This window comes from Phalangium opilio, unplaced genomic scaffold (assembly GCF_054372755.1).
Source record: "Phalangium opilio isolate 3A_F unplaced genomic scaffold, DU_Popi_V2 ptg000352l_1, whole genome shotgun sequence".
NCBI classification, from domain to species: domain Eukaryota; kingdom Metazoa; phylum Arthropoda; class Arachnida; order Opiliones; family Phalangiidae; genus Phalangium; species Phalangium opilio.
This window is the reverse complement of record NW_028324228.1, coordinates 5,869,259-5,883,210: the sequence shown is the minus strand read 5'-3', so window position 1 is coordinate 5,883,210 and position 13,952 is coordinate 5,869,259. Positions and strand designations below refer to the sequence as shown.

The following is a 13,952-nucleotide window of genomic DNA, read 5'->3' as shown; positions in this document are numbered from 1 at the left end:
TTCACGGAAGCCCAAAAATTAAATGTTCGTCAGGTATTGTGGAAAAACTTTGACTTTTTACGTCACATCTGAGACCTCACAACACCGCTCACGGATGGGCTCGAACCACAAACCTTTTGAATAACAGCTGAACGCTCTAACCATTGCGCCACGGAAGACCAAAAATTAAATGTTCGTCAGTTATTTTTAAAAAACTCTGAATTTTACGTTACATATAAGACCTCACAACACCGCTCCCGGATGGGCTCGAACCACCAACCTTTCGGTTAACAGCCGACGGCGTTAACCATTGCGCAACGGAAGCCCAAAGATTAAATGTTCGTCAGGTATTGTGGTAAAACTTTGGATTTTTACGTTACATGTGAGATTTCACAACACCGCTCCCGGGTGGGCTCGAACCACAAACCTTTTGAATAACAGCTGAACGCTCTAACCATTGCGCCACGGAAGCCCAAAAATTAAATGTTCGTCAGTTATTTTTAAAACACTCTGAATTTTACGTTACATCTAAGACCTCACAACACAGCTCCCGGATGGGCTCGAACCACCAACCTTTCGGCTATCAGCCGACGGCGTTAACCATTGTGCAACGGAAGCCCAAAGATTAAATGTTCGTCAGGTATTGTGGAAAAACTTTGACTTTTCACGTCACATCTGAGACTTCACAACACCGCTCCCGGATGGGCTCGAACCACAAACCTTTTGAATAACAGCTGAACGCTCTAAACATTGCGCCACGGAAGCCCAAAAATTAAATGTTCGTCAGTTATTTTTAAAAAACTCTGAATTTTACGTTACATCTAAGACCTCACAACACCGCTCCCGGATGGGCTCGAACCACCAACCTTTCGGTTAACAGCCGACGGCGTTAACCATTGCGCAACGGAAGCCCAAAGATTAAATGTTCGTCAGGTATTGTGGAAAAACTTTGGATTTTTACGTTACATGTGAGATCTCACAACACCGCTCCTGGGTGGGCTCGAACCACCTACCTTTCGGTTAACAGCCGAACGCGCTAACCATTGCGCCACGGAAGCCCAAAGATTAAATGTTCGTCAGGTATTGTGGAAAAACTTTGACTTTTTACGTCACATCTGAGACTTCACAACACTGCTCCCGGATGGGCTCGAACCACAAACCTTTTGAATAACAGCTGAACGCTCTAACCATTGCGCCACGGAAGACCAAAAATTAAATGTTCGTCAGTTATTTTTAAAAAACTCTGAATTTTACGTTACATCTAAGACCTCACAACAACGCTCCCGGATGGGCTCGAACCACCAACCTTTCGGTTAACAGCCGACGGCTTTAACCATTGTGCAAGGGAAGCCCAAAGATTAAATGTTCGTCAGGTATTGTGGAAAAACTTTGACTTTTTACGTCACATCTGAGACTTCACAACACCGCTCCCAGATGGGCTCGAACCACAAACCTTTTGAATAACAGCTGAACGCTCTAACCATTGCGCCACGGGAGCCCAAAAATTAAATGTTCGTCAGTTATTTTTAAAACACTCTGAATTTTACGTTACATCTAAGACCACACAACACAGCTCCCGGATGGGCTCGATCCACCAACCTTTCGGTTAACAGCCGACGGCGTTAACTATTGCGCAACGGAAGCCCAAAGATTAAATGATCGTCAGGTATTGTCGAAAAACTTTGGATTTTTACGTTACATGTGAGATTTCACAACACCGCTCCCGGGTGGGCTCAAACCACCAACCTTTCGGTTAACAGCCGAACGCGCTAACCATTGCTTCACGGAAGCCCAAAAATTAAATGTTCGTCAGGTATTGTGGAAAAACTTTGACTTTTTACGTCACATCTGAGACCTCACAACACCGCTCACGGATGGGCTCGAACCACAAACCTTTTGAATAACAGCTGAACGCTCTAACCATTGCGCCACGGAAGACCAAAAATTAAATGTTCGTCAGTTATTTTTAAAAAACTCTGAATTTTACGTTACATATAAGACCTCACAACACCGCTCCCGGATGGGCTCGAACCACCAACCTTTCGGTTAACAGCCGACGGCGTTAACCATTGCGCAACGGAAGCCCAAAGATTAAATGTTCGTCAGGTATTGTGGTAAAACTTTGGATTTTTACGTTACATGTGAGATTTCACAACACCGCTCCCGGGTGGGCTCGAACCACAAACCTTTTGAATAACAGCTGAACGCTCTAACCATTGCGCCACGGAAGCCCAAAAATTAAATGTTCGTCAGTTATTTTTAAAACACTCTGAATTTTACGTTACATCTAAGACCTCACAACACAGCTCCCGGATGGGCTCGAACCACCAACCTTTCGGCTATCAGCCGACGGCGTTAACCATTGTGCAACGGAAGCCCAAAGATTAAATGTTCGTCAGGTATTGTGGAAAAACTTTGACTTTTCACGTCACATCTGAGACTTCACAACACCGCTCCCGGATGGGCTCGAACCACAAACCTTTTGAATAACAGCTGAACGCTCTAAACATTGCGCCACGGAAGCCCAAAAATTAAATGTTCGTCAGTTATTTTTAAAAAACTCTGAATTTTACGTTACATCTAAGACCTCACAACACCGCTCCCGGATGGGCTCGAACCACCAACCTTTCGGTTAACAGCCGACGGCGTTAACCATTGCGCAACGGAAGCCCAAAGATTAAATGTTCGTCAGGTATTGTGGAAAAACTTTGGATTTTTACGTTACATGTGAGATCTCACAACACCGCTCCTGGGTGGGCTCGAACCACCTACCTTTCGGTTAACAGCCGAACGCGCTAACCATTGCGCCACGGAAGCCCAAAGATTAAATGTTCGTCAGGTATTGTGGAAAAACTTTGACTTTTTACGTCACATCTGAGACTTCACAACACCGCTCCCGGATGGGCTCGAACCACAAACCTTTTGAATAACAGCTGAACGCTCTAACCATTGCGCCACGGAACACCAAAAATTAAATGTTCGTCAGTTATTTTTAAAAAACTCTGAATTTTACGTTACATCTAAGACCTCACAACAACGCTCCCGGATGGGCTCGAACCACCAACCTTTCGGTTAACAGCCGACGGCGTTAACCATTGTGCAAGGGAAGCCCAAAGATTAAATGTTCGTCAGGTATTGTGGAAAAACTTTGACTTTTTACGTCACATCTGAGACTTCACAACACCGCTCCCAGATGGGCTCGAACCACAAACCTTTTGAATAACAGCTGAACGCTCTAACCATTGCGCCACGGAAGCCCAAAAATTAAATGTTCGTCAGTTATTTTTAAAACACTCTGAATTTTACGTTACATCTAAGACCTCACAACACAGCTCCCGGATGGGCTCGAACCACCAACCTTTCGGTTAACAGCCGACGGCGTTAACCATTGCGCAACGGAAGCCCAAAGATTAAATGATCGTCAGGTATTGTGGAAAAACTTTGGATTTTTACGTTACATGTGAGATTTGACAACACCGCTCCCGGGTGGGCTCGAACCACCAACCTTTCGGTTAACAGACGGACGCGCTAACCATTGCTTCACGGAAGCCCAAATATTAAATGTTCGTCAGGTATTGTGGAAAAACTTTGACTTTTTACGTCACATCTGAGACCTCACAACACCGCTCACGGATGGGCTCGAACCACAAACTTTTTGAATAACAGCTGAACGCTCTAAACATTGCGCCACGGAAGCCCAAAAATTAAATGTTCGTCAGTTATTTTTAAAAAACTCTGAATTTTACGTTACATCTAAGACCTCACAACACCGCTCCCGGGTGGGCTCGAACCACCAACCTTTCGGTTAACAGCCGAACGCGCTAACCATTGCTTCACGGAAGCCCAATAATTAAATGTTCGTCAGGTATTGTGGAAAAACTTTGACTTTTTACGTCACATCTGAGACCTCACAACACCGCTCACGGATGGGCTCGAACCACCAACCTTTCGGTTAACAGCCGACGGCGTTAACCATTGTGCAAGGGAAGCCCAAAGATTAAATGTTCGTCAGGTATTGTGGAAAAACTTTGACTTTTTACGTCACATCTGAGACTTCACAACACCGCTCCCAGATGGGCTCGAACCACAACCCTTTTGAATAACAGCTGAACGCTCTAACCATTGCGCCACGGAAGCCCAAAAATTAAATGTTCGTCAGTTATTTTTAAAACACTCTGAATTTTACGTTACATCTAAGACCTCACAACACAGCTCCCGGATGGGCTCGAACCACCAACCTTTCGGTTAACAGCCGACGGCGTTAACCATTGCGCAACGGAAGCCCAAAGATTAAATGATCGTCAGGTATTGTGGAAAAACTTTGGATTTTTACGTTACATGTGAGATTTGACAACACCGCTCCCGGGTGGGCTCGAACCACCAACCTTTCGGTTAACAGCCGGACGCGCTAACCATTGCTTCACGGAAGCCCAAATATTAAATGTTCGTCAGGTATTGTGGAAAAACTTTGACTTTTTACGTCACATCTGAGACCTCACAACACCGCTCACGGATGGGCTCGAACCACAAACCTTTTGAATAACAGCTGAACGCTCTAACCATTGCGCCACGGAAGACCAAAAATTAAATGTTCGTCAGTTATTTTTAAAAAACTCTGAATTTTACGTTACATCTAAGACCTCACAACACCGCTCCCGGATGGGCTCGAACCACCAACCTTTCGGTTAACAGCCGACGGCGTTAACCATTGTGCAACGGAAGCCCAAAGATTAAATGTTCGTCAGGTATTGTGGAAAAACTTTGACTTTTTACGTCACATCTGAGACTTCACAACACCGCTCCCGGATGGGCTCGAACCACAAACCTTTTGAATAACAGCTGAACGCTCTAAACATTGCGCCACGGAAGCCCAAAAATTAAATGTTCGTCAGTTATTTTTAAAAAACTCTGAATTTTACGTTACATCTAAGACCTCACAACACCGCTCCCGGGTGGGCTCGAACCACCAACCTTTCGGTTAACAGCCGAACGCGCTAACCATTGCTTCGCGGAAGCCCAAAAATTAAATGTTCGTCAGGTATTGTGGAAAAACTTTGACTTTTTACGTCACATCTTAGACCTCACAACACCGCTCACGGATGGGCTCGAACCACCAACCTTTCGGTTAACAGCCGAACGCGCTAACCATTGCGCCACGGAAGCCCAAAAATTAAATGGTCGTCGGGTATTGTGGAAACAATTTGGCTTTTTACGTTACATGTGAGAGCTCACAACACCGCTCCCGGGTGGGCTCGAACCACCAACCTTTCGGTTAACAGCCGAACGCGCTAACCATTGCGCCACAGAAGCCCAAAGATTAAATGTTCGTCAGGTATTGTGGGAAAACTTTGGATTTTTACGTTACATGTGAGATCTTACAACACCGCTCCCGGGTGGGCTCGAACCACCAACCTTTCGGTTAACAGCCGAACGCGCTAACCATTGCGCCACAGAAGCCCAAAGATTAAATGTTCGTCAGGTATTGTGGAAAAACTTTGACTTTTTACGTCACATCTGAGACTTCACAACACCGCTCCCAGATGGGCTCGAACCACAACCCTTTTGAATAACAGCTGAACGCTCTAACCATTGCGCCACGGAAGCCCAAAAATTAAATGTTCGTCAGTTATTTTTAAAACACTCTGAATTTTACGTTACATCTAAGACCTCACAACACAGCTCCCGGATGGGCTCGAACCACCAACCTTTCGGTTAACAGCCGACGGCGTTAACCATTGCGCAACGGAAGCCCAAAGATTAAATGATCGTCAGGTATTGTGGAAAAACTTTGGATTTTTACGTTACATGTGAGATTTGACAACACCGCTCCCGGGTGGGCTCGAACCACCAACCTTTCGGTTAACAGCCGGACGCGCTAACCATTGCTTCACGGAAGCCCAAATATTAAATGTTCGTCAGGTATTGTGGAAAAACTTTGACTTTTTACGTCACATCTGAGACCTCACAACACCGCTCACGGATGGGCTCGAACCACAAACCTTTTGAATAACAGCTGAACGCTCTAACCATTGCGCCACGGAAGACCAAAAATTAAATGTTCGTCAGTTATTTTTAAAAAACTCTGAATTTTACGTTACATCTAAGACCTCACAACACCGCTCCCGGATGGGCTCGAACCACCAACCTTTCGGTTAACAGCCGACGGCGTTAACCATTGTGCAACGGAAGCCCAAAGATTAAATGTTCGTCAGGTATTGTGGAAAAACTTTGACTTTTTACGTCACATCTGAGACTTCACAACACCGCTCCCGGATGGGCTCGAACCACAAACCTTTTGAATAACAGCTGAACGCTCTAAACATTGCGCCACGGAAGCCCAAAAATTAAATGTTCGTCAGTTATTTTTAAAAAACTCTGAATTTTACGTTACATCTAAGACCTCACAACACCGCTCCCGGGTGGGCTCGAACCACCAACCTTTCGGTTAACAGCCGAACGCGCTAACCATTGCTTCGCGGAAGCCCAAAAATTAAATGTTCGTCAGGTATTGTGGAAAAACTTTGACTTTTTACGTCACATCTTAGACCTCACAACACCGCTCACGGATGGGCTCGAACCACCAACCTTTCGGTTAACAGCCGAACGCGCTAACCATTGCGCCACGGAAGCCCAAAAATTAAATGGTCGTCGGGTATTGTGGAAACAATTTGGCTTTTTACGTTACATGTGAGAGCTCACAACACCGCTCCCGGGTGGGCTCGAACCACCAACCTTTCGGTTAACAGCCGAACGCGCTAACCATTGCGCCACGGAAACCCAAAGATTAAATGTTCGTCAGGTATTGTGGAAAAACTTTCGATTTTTACGTTACATGTGAGAGCTCACAACACCGCTCACGTTTGGGCTCGAACCACCAACCTTACGGTTAACAGCCGAACGCGCTAACCATTGCGCCACGGAAACCCAAAGATTAAATGTTCGTCAGGTATTGTGGAAAAACTTTGGATTTTTACGTTACATGTGAGATCTCACAACACCGCTCACGGATGGGCTCGAACCACCAACCTTTCGGTTAACAGCCGAACGCGCTAACCATTGCGCCACGGAAGCCCAAAAAATTAAATGGTCGTCGGGTATTGTGGAAACACTTTGGCTTTTTACGTTACATGTGAGAGCTCACAACACCGCTCCCGGGTGGGCTCGAACCACCAACCTTTCGGTTAACAGCCGAACGCGCTAACCATTGCGCCACAGAAGCCCAAAGATTAAATGTTCGTCAGGTATTTTTAAAAAACTCTGAATTTTACGTTACATCTAAGACCTCACAACACCGCTCCCGGATGGGCTCGAACCACCAACCTTTCGGTTAACAGCCGACGGCGTTAACCATTGCGCAACGGAAGCCCAAAGATTAAATGTCGGTCAGGTATTGTGGGAAAACTTTGGATTTTTACGTTACATGTGAGATCTCACAACACCGCTCCCGGGTGGGCTCGAAACACCAACCTTTCGGTTAACAGCCGAACGCGCTAACCATTGCGCCACAGAAGCCCAAAGATTAAATGTTCGTCAGGTATTGTGGAAAAACTTTGACTTTTTACGTCACATCTGAGACTTCACAACACCGCTCCCGGATGGGCTCGAACCACAAACCTTTTGAATAACAGCTGAACGCTCTAACCATTGCGCCACGGAAGACCAAAAATTAAATGTTCGTCAGTTATTTTTAAAAAACTCTGAATTTTACGTTACATCTAAGACCTCACAACACCGCTCCCGGATGGGCTCGAACCACCAACCTTTCGGTTAACAGCCGACGGCGTTAACCATTGTGCAACGGAAGCCCAAAGATTAAATGTTCGTCAGGTATTGTGGAAAAACTTTGACTTTTTACGTCACATCTGAGACTTCACAACACCGCTCCCGGATGGGCTCGAACCACAAACCTTTTGAATAACAGCTGAACGCTCTAACCATTGCGCCTCGGAAGCCCAAAAATTAAATGTTCGTCAGTTATTTTTAAAAAACTCTGAATTTTACGTTACATCTAAGACCTCACAACACCGCTCCCGGATGGGCTCGAACCACCAACCTTTCGGTTAACAGCCGAACGCGCTAACCATTGCGCCACGGAAGCCCAAAAATTAAATGTTCGTCAGGTATTGTGGAAAAACTTTGACTTTTTACGTCACATCTGAGACCTCACAACACCGCTCACGGATGGGCTCGAACCACCAACCTTTCTGTTAACAGCCGAACGCGCTAACCATTGCGCCACGGAAGCCCAAAAATTAAATGGTCGTCGGGTATTGTGGAAACACTTTGGCTTTTTACATTACATAAGAGAGCTCACAACACCGCTCCCGGGTGGGCTCGAACCACCAACCTTTCGGTTAACAGCCGAACGCGCTAACCATTGCGCCACGGAAACCCAAAGATTAAATGTTCGTCAGGTATTGTGGAAAAACTTTGGATTTTTACTTTACATGTGAGATCTCACAACACCGCTCACGGATGGGCTCGAACCACCAACCTTTCGGTTAACAGCCGAACGCGCTAACCATTGCGCCACGGAAGCCCAAAAATTAAATGGTCGTCGGGTATTGTGGAAACACTTTGGCTTTTTACGTTACATGTGAGAGCTCACAACACTGCTCCCGGGTGGGCTCGAACCACCAACCTTTCGGTTAACAGCCGAACGCGCTAACCATTGCGCCACAGAAGCCCAAAGATTAAATGTTCGTCAGGTATTTTTAAAAAACTCTGAATTTTACGTTACATCTAAGACCTCACAATACCGCTCCCGGATGGGCTCGAACCACCAACCTTTCGGTTAACAGCCGACGGCGTTAACCATTGCGCAACGGAAGCCCAAAGATTAAATGTCGGTCAGGTATTGTGGGAAAACTTTGGATTTTTACGTTACATGTGAGATCTCACAACACCGCTCCCGGGTGGGCTCGAACCACCAACCTTTCGGTTAACAGCCGAACGCGCTAACCATTGCGCCACAGAAGCCCAAAGATTAAATGTTCGTCAGGTATTGTGGAAAAACTTTGACTTTTTACGTCACATCTGAGACTTCACAACACCGCTCCCGGATGGGCTCGAACCACAAACCTTTTGAATAACAGCTGAACGCTCTAACCATTTCGCCACGGAAGCCCAAAAATTAAATGTTCGTCAGTTATTTTTAAAAAACTCTGAATTTTACGTTACATCTAAGACCTCACAACACCGCTCCCGGATGGGCTCGAACCACCAACCTTTCGGTTAACAGCCGAACGCGCTAACCATTGCGCCACGGAAGCCCAAAAATTAAATGTTCGTCAGGTATTGTGGAAAAACTTTGGATTTTTAGGTTACATGTGAGATTTCACAACACCTCTCCCGGGTGGGCTCGAACCACCAACCTTTCGGTTAACAGCCGAACGCGCGAACCATTGCTTCACGGAAGCCCAAAAATTAAATGTTCGTCAGGTATTGTGGAAAAACTTTGACTTTTCACGTCACATCTGAGACCTCACAACACCGCTCACGGATGGGCTCAAACCACCAACCTTTCGGTTAACAGCCGAACGCGCTAACCATTGCGCCACGGAAGCCCAAAAATTAAATGGTCGTCGGGTATTGTGGAAACACTTTGGCTTTTTACGTTACATGTGAGAGCTCACAACACCGCTCCCGGGTGGGCTCGAACCACCAACCTTTCGGTTAACAGCCGAACGCGCTAACCATTGCGCCACGGAAACCCAAAGATTAAATGTTCGTCAGGTATTGTTGAAAAGCTTTGGATTTTTACGTTACATGTGAGATCTCACAACACCGCTCCCGGGTGGGCTCGAACCACCAACCTTTCGTTTAACAGCCGAACGCTCTAACCATTGCGCCACGGAAGCCCAAAAATTAAATGTTCGTCAGTTATTTTTAAAAAACTCTGAATTTTACGTTACATCTAAGACCTCACAACACCGCTCCCGGATGGGCTCGAACCACCAACCTTTCGGTTAACAGCCGATCGCGCTAACCATTGCGCCACGGAAGCCCAAAAATTAAATGTTCGTCAGGTATTGTGGAAAAACTTTGGATTTTTAGGTTACATGTGAGATTTCACAACACCGCTCCCGGGTGGGCTCGAACCACCAACCTTTCGGTTAACAGCCGAACGCGCTAACCATTGCGCCACGGAAGACCAAAAATTAGATGTTCGTCAGTTATTTTTAAAAAACTCTGAATTTTACGTTACATCTAAGACCTCACAACACCGCTCCCGGATGGTCTCGAACCACCAACCTTTCGGTTAACAGCCGACGGCGTTAACCATTGTGCAACGGAAGCCCAAAGATTAAATGTTCGTCAGGTATTGTGGAAAAACTTTGACTTTTTACGTCACATCTGAGACTTCACAACACCGCTCCCGGATGGGCTCGAACCACAAACCTTTTGAATAACAGCTGAACGCTCTAACCATTGCGCCACGGAAGCCCAAAAATTAAATGTTCGTCAGTTATTTTTAAAAAACTCTGAATTTTACGTTACATCTAAGACCTCACAACACCGCTCCCGGATGGGCTCGAACCACCAACCTTTCGGTTAACAGCCGAACGCGCTAACCATTGCTTCACGGAAGCCCAAAAATTAAATGTTCGTCAGGTATTGTGGAAAAACTTTGACTTTTTACGTCACATCTGAGACCTCACAACACCGCTCACGGATGGGCTCGAACCACCAACCTTTCGGTTAACAGCCGAACGCGCTAACCATTGCGCCACGGAAGCCCAAAAATTAAATGGTCGTCGGGTATTGTGGAAACACTTTGGCTTTTTGCGTTACATGTGAGAGCTCACAACACCGCTCCCGGGTGGGCTCGAACCACCAACCTTTCGGTTAACAGCCGAACGCGCTAACCATTGAGCCACGGAAACCCAAAGTTTAAATGTTCGTCAGGTATTGTTGAAAAGCTTTGGATTTTTACGTTACATGTGAGATCTCACAACACCGCTCCCGGGTGGGCTCGAACCACCAACCTTTCGGTTAACAGCCGAACGCTCTAACCATTGCGCCACGGAAGCCCAAAAATTAAATGTTCGTCAGTTATTTTTAAAAAACTCTGAATTTTACGTTACATCTAAGACCTCACAACACCGCTCCCGGATGGGCTCGAACCACCAACCTTTCGGTTAACAGCCGATCGCGCTAACCATTGCGCCACGGAAGCCCAAAAATTAAATGTTCGTCAGGTATTGTGGAAAAACTTTGGATTTTTAGGTTACATGTGAGATTTCACAACACCGCTCCCGGGTGGGCTCGAACCACCAACCTTTCGGTTAACAGCCGAACGCGCTAACCATTGCGCCACGGAAGACCAAGAATTAAATGTTCGTCAGTTATTTTTAAAAAACTCTGAATTTTACGTTACATCTAAGACCTCACAACACCGATCCCGGATGGTCTCGAACCACCAACCTTTCGGTTAACAGCCGACGGCGTTAACCATTGTGCAACGGATGCCCAAAGATTAAATGTTCGTCAGGTATTGTGGAAAAACTTTGAATTTTTACGTCACATCTGAGACTTCACAACACCGCTCCCGGATGGGCTCGAACCACAAACCTTTTGAATAACAGCTGAACGCGCTAACCATTGCGCCACGGAAGACCAAAAATTAAATGTTCGTCAGTTATTTTTAAAAAACTCTGAATTTTACGTTACATCTAAGACCTCACAACACCGATCCCGGATGGTCTCGAACCACCAACCTTTCGGTTAACAGCCGACGGCGTTAACCATTGTGCAACGGAAGCCCAAAGATTAAATGTTCGTCAGGTATTGTGGAAAAACTTTGACTTTTTACGTCACATCTGAGACCTCACAACACCGCTCACGGATGGGCTCGAACCACCAACCTTTCGGTTAACAGCCGAACGCGCTAACCATTGCGCCACGGAAGCCCAAAAATTGATTGGTCGTCGGGTATTGTGGAAACACTTTGGCATTTTACGTTACATGTGAGAGCTCACAACACCGCTCCCGGGTGGGCTCGAACCACCAACCTTTCGGTTAACAGCCGAACGCGCTAACCATTGCGCCACGGAAACCCAAAGATTAAATGTTCGTCAGGCATTGTGGAAAAACTTTGGATTTTTACGTCACATCTGAGACCTCACAACACCGCTCACGGATGGGCTCGAACCACCAACCTTTCGGTTAACAGCCGAACGCTCTAACCATTGCGCCACGGAAGCCCAAAAATTAAATGGTCGTCGGGTATTGTGGAAACACTTTGGCATTTTACGTTAAATGTGAGAGCTCACAACACCGCTCCCGGGTGGGCTCGAACCACCAACCTTTCGGTTAACAGCCGAACGCGCTAACCATTGCGCCACGGAAACCCAAAGATTAAATGTTCGTCAGGTATTGTGGAAAAACTTTGGATTTTTAAGTTACATGTGAGATCTCACAACACCGCTCCCGGGTGGGCTCGAAGTGACGTAAAATGTCAAAACGTTTCCACAATACGTGACAACCATTTAATTTCTGAGCTTCCTTGGCTCAATGGTTAGCGCGTTCGGCTGTTCACCAATAGGTTTGTGGTTCGAGCCCACCCGGGAGCGGTGTTGTGGTATCTCAAATGTAATGTAAAAAGCCAAAGTTTTTCCCCAATTCCTGACGACCATATAATTGTTGGGCTTCCGTGACACAATGGTTAGCGCCGTCGGCTGTTAACCGAAAGGTTGGTGGTTCGAGCCCATCCGGGAGCGGTGATGTGAGGTCTTAGATGTAACGTAAAATTCAGAGTTTTTCCACAATAACTGACGAACATTTAATTTTTGGGCCTCCGTGGCGCAATGGTTAGCGCGTTCAGCTGTTATTCAAAAGGTTTGTGGTTCAAGCCCATCCGGGAGCGGTGTTGTGAGGTCTCAGATGTGACGTAAAAAGCCAAAGTTTTTCCACAATACCTGACGACCATTTAGTTTTTGGGCTTCCGTGGCGCAATGGTTAGCGCGTTCGGCTATTAACCGAGAGGCTGGTGGTTCGAGCCCACCTGGGAGCGGTGTTGTGGGATCTCAAATGTAATGTAAAATACCAAAGTTTTTCCACAATACCTGACGACCATTTAATTTTTGGGCTTCCGTGTCGCAATGGTTAGCGCGTTCGGCTGTTAACCGAAAGGTTGCTGGTTCGAGCCCACCCGGGAGCGGTGTTGTGAGGTCTCAGATGTGACATACCAAGTCAGTTTTTCAACAATACCTGACGACCATTTAATTTTTGGGCTTCCGTGGCGCAATGGTTAGCGCGTTCAGCTGTTAACCAACAGGTTGGTGGTTCGAGCCCATCCGTGAGCGGTGTTGTGAGGTCTCAGATGTGACGTAAAATGTCAAAACTTTTCCACAATACGTGACAACCATTTAATTTCTGAGCTTCCGTGGCTCAATGGTTAGCGCGTTCAGCTGGTAAACAATAGGTTTGTGGTTCGAGCCCACCCGGGAGCGGTGTTGTGGGATCTCAAATGTAACGTAAAAAGCCAAACTTTTTCCACAATACCTGACCACCATTTAATTTTTGGGCTTCCGTGGCGCAATGGTTAGCGCGTTCGGCTGTTAACCGAAAAGTTGGTGGTTCGAGCCCATCCGGGAGCGGTGTTGTGAGGTCTCAGATGTGACGTAAAATGTCAAAGATTTTCCACAATACGTGACAACCATTTAATTTCTGAGCTTCCGTGGCTCAATGGTAAGCGCGTTCGGCTGTTAACCAATAGGTTTGTGGTTCGAGCCCACCCGGGAGCGGTGTTGTGGTATCTCAAATGTAACGTAAAAAGCCAAAGTTTTTCCACAATTCCTGACGACCATATAATTTTTGGGCTTCCGTGGCGCAATGGTTAGCGCCGTCGGCTGTTAACCGAAAGGTTGGTGGTTCGAGCCCATCCGGGAGCGGTGATGTGAGGTCTTAGATGTAACGTAAAATTCAGAGTTTTTCCACAATAACTGACGAACATTTAATTTTTGGGCTTC

General features: G+C 46.3%; 1 non-coding gene across 1 annotated transcript; it reads left to right on the top strand.

The window, feature by feature from the left end:
* The first annotated feature begins 12,921 nt into the window (after nt 1-12,921).
* TRNAN-AUU (transfer RNA asparagine (anticodon AUU)) lies at nt 12,922-12,994 on the top strand. The gene has a single exon. It is a non-coding gene; the product is annotated as a tRNA-Asn (tRNA).
* The last annotated feature ends 958 nt before the right edge of the window (nt 12,995-13,952 follow it).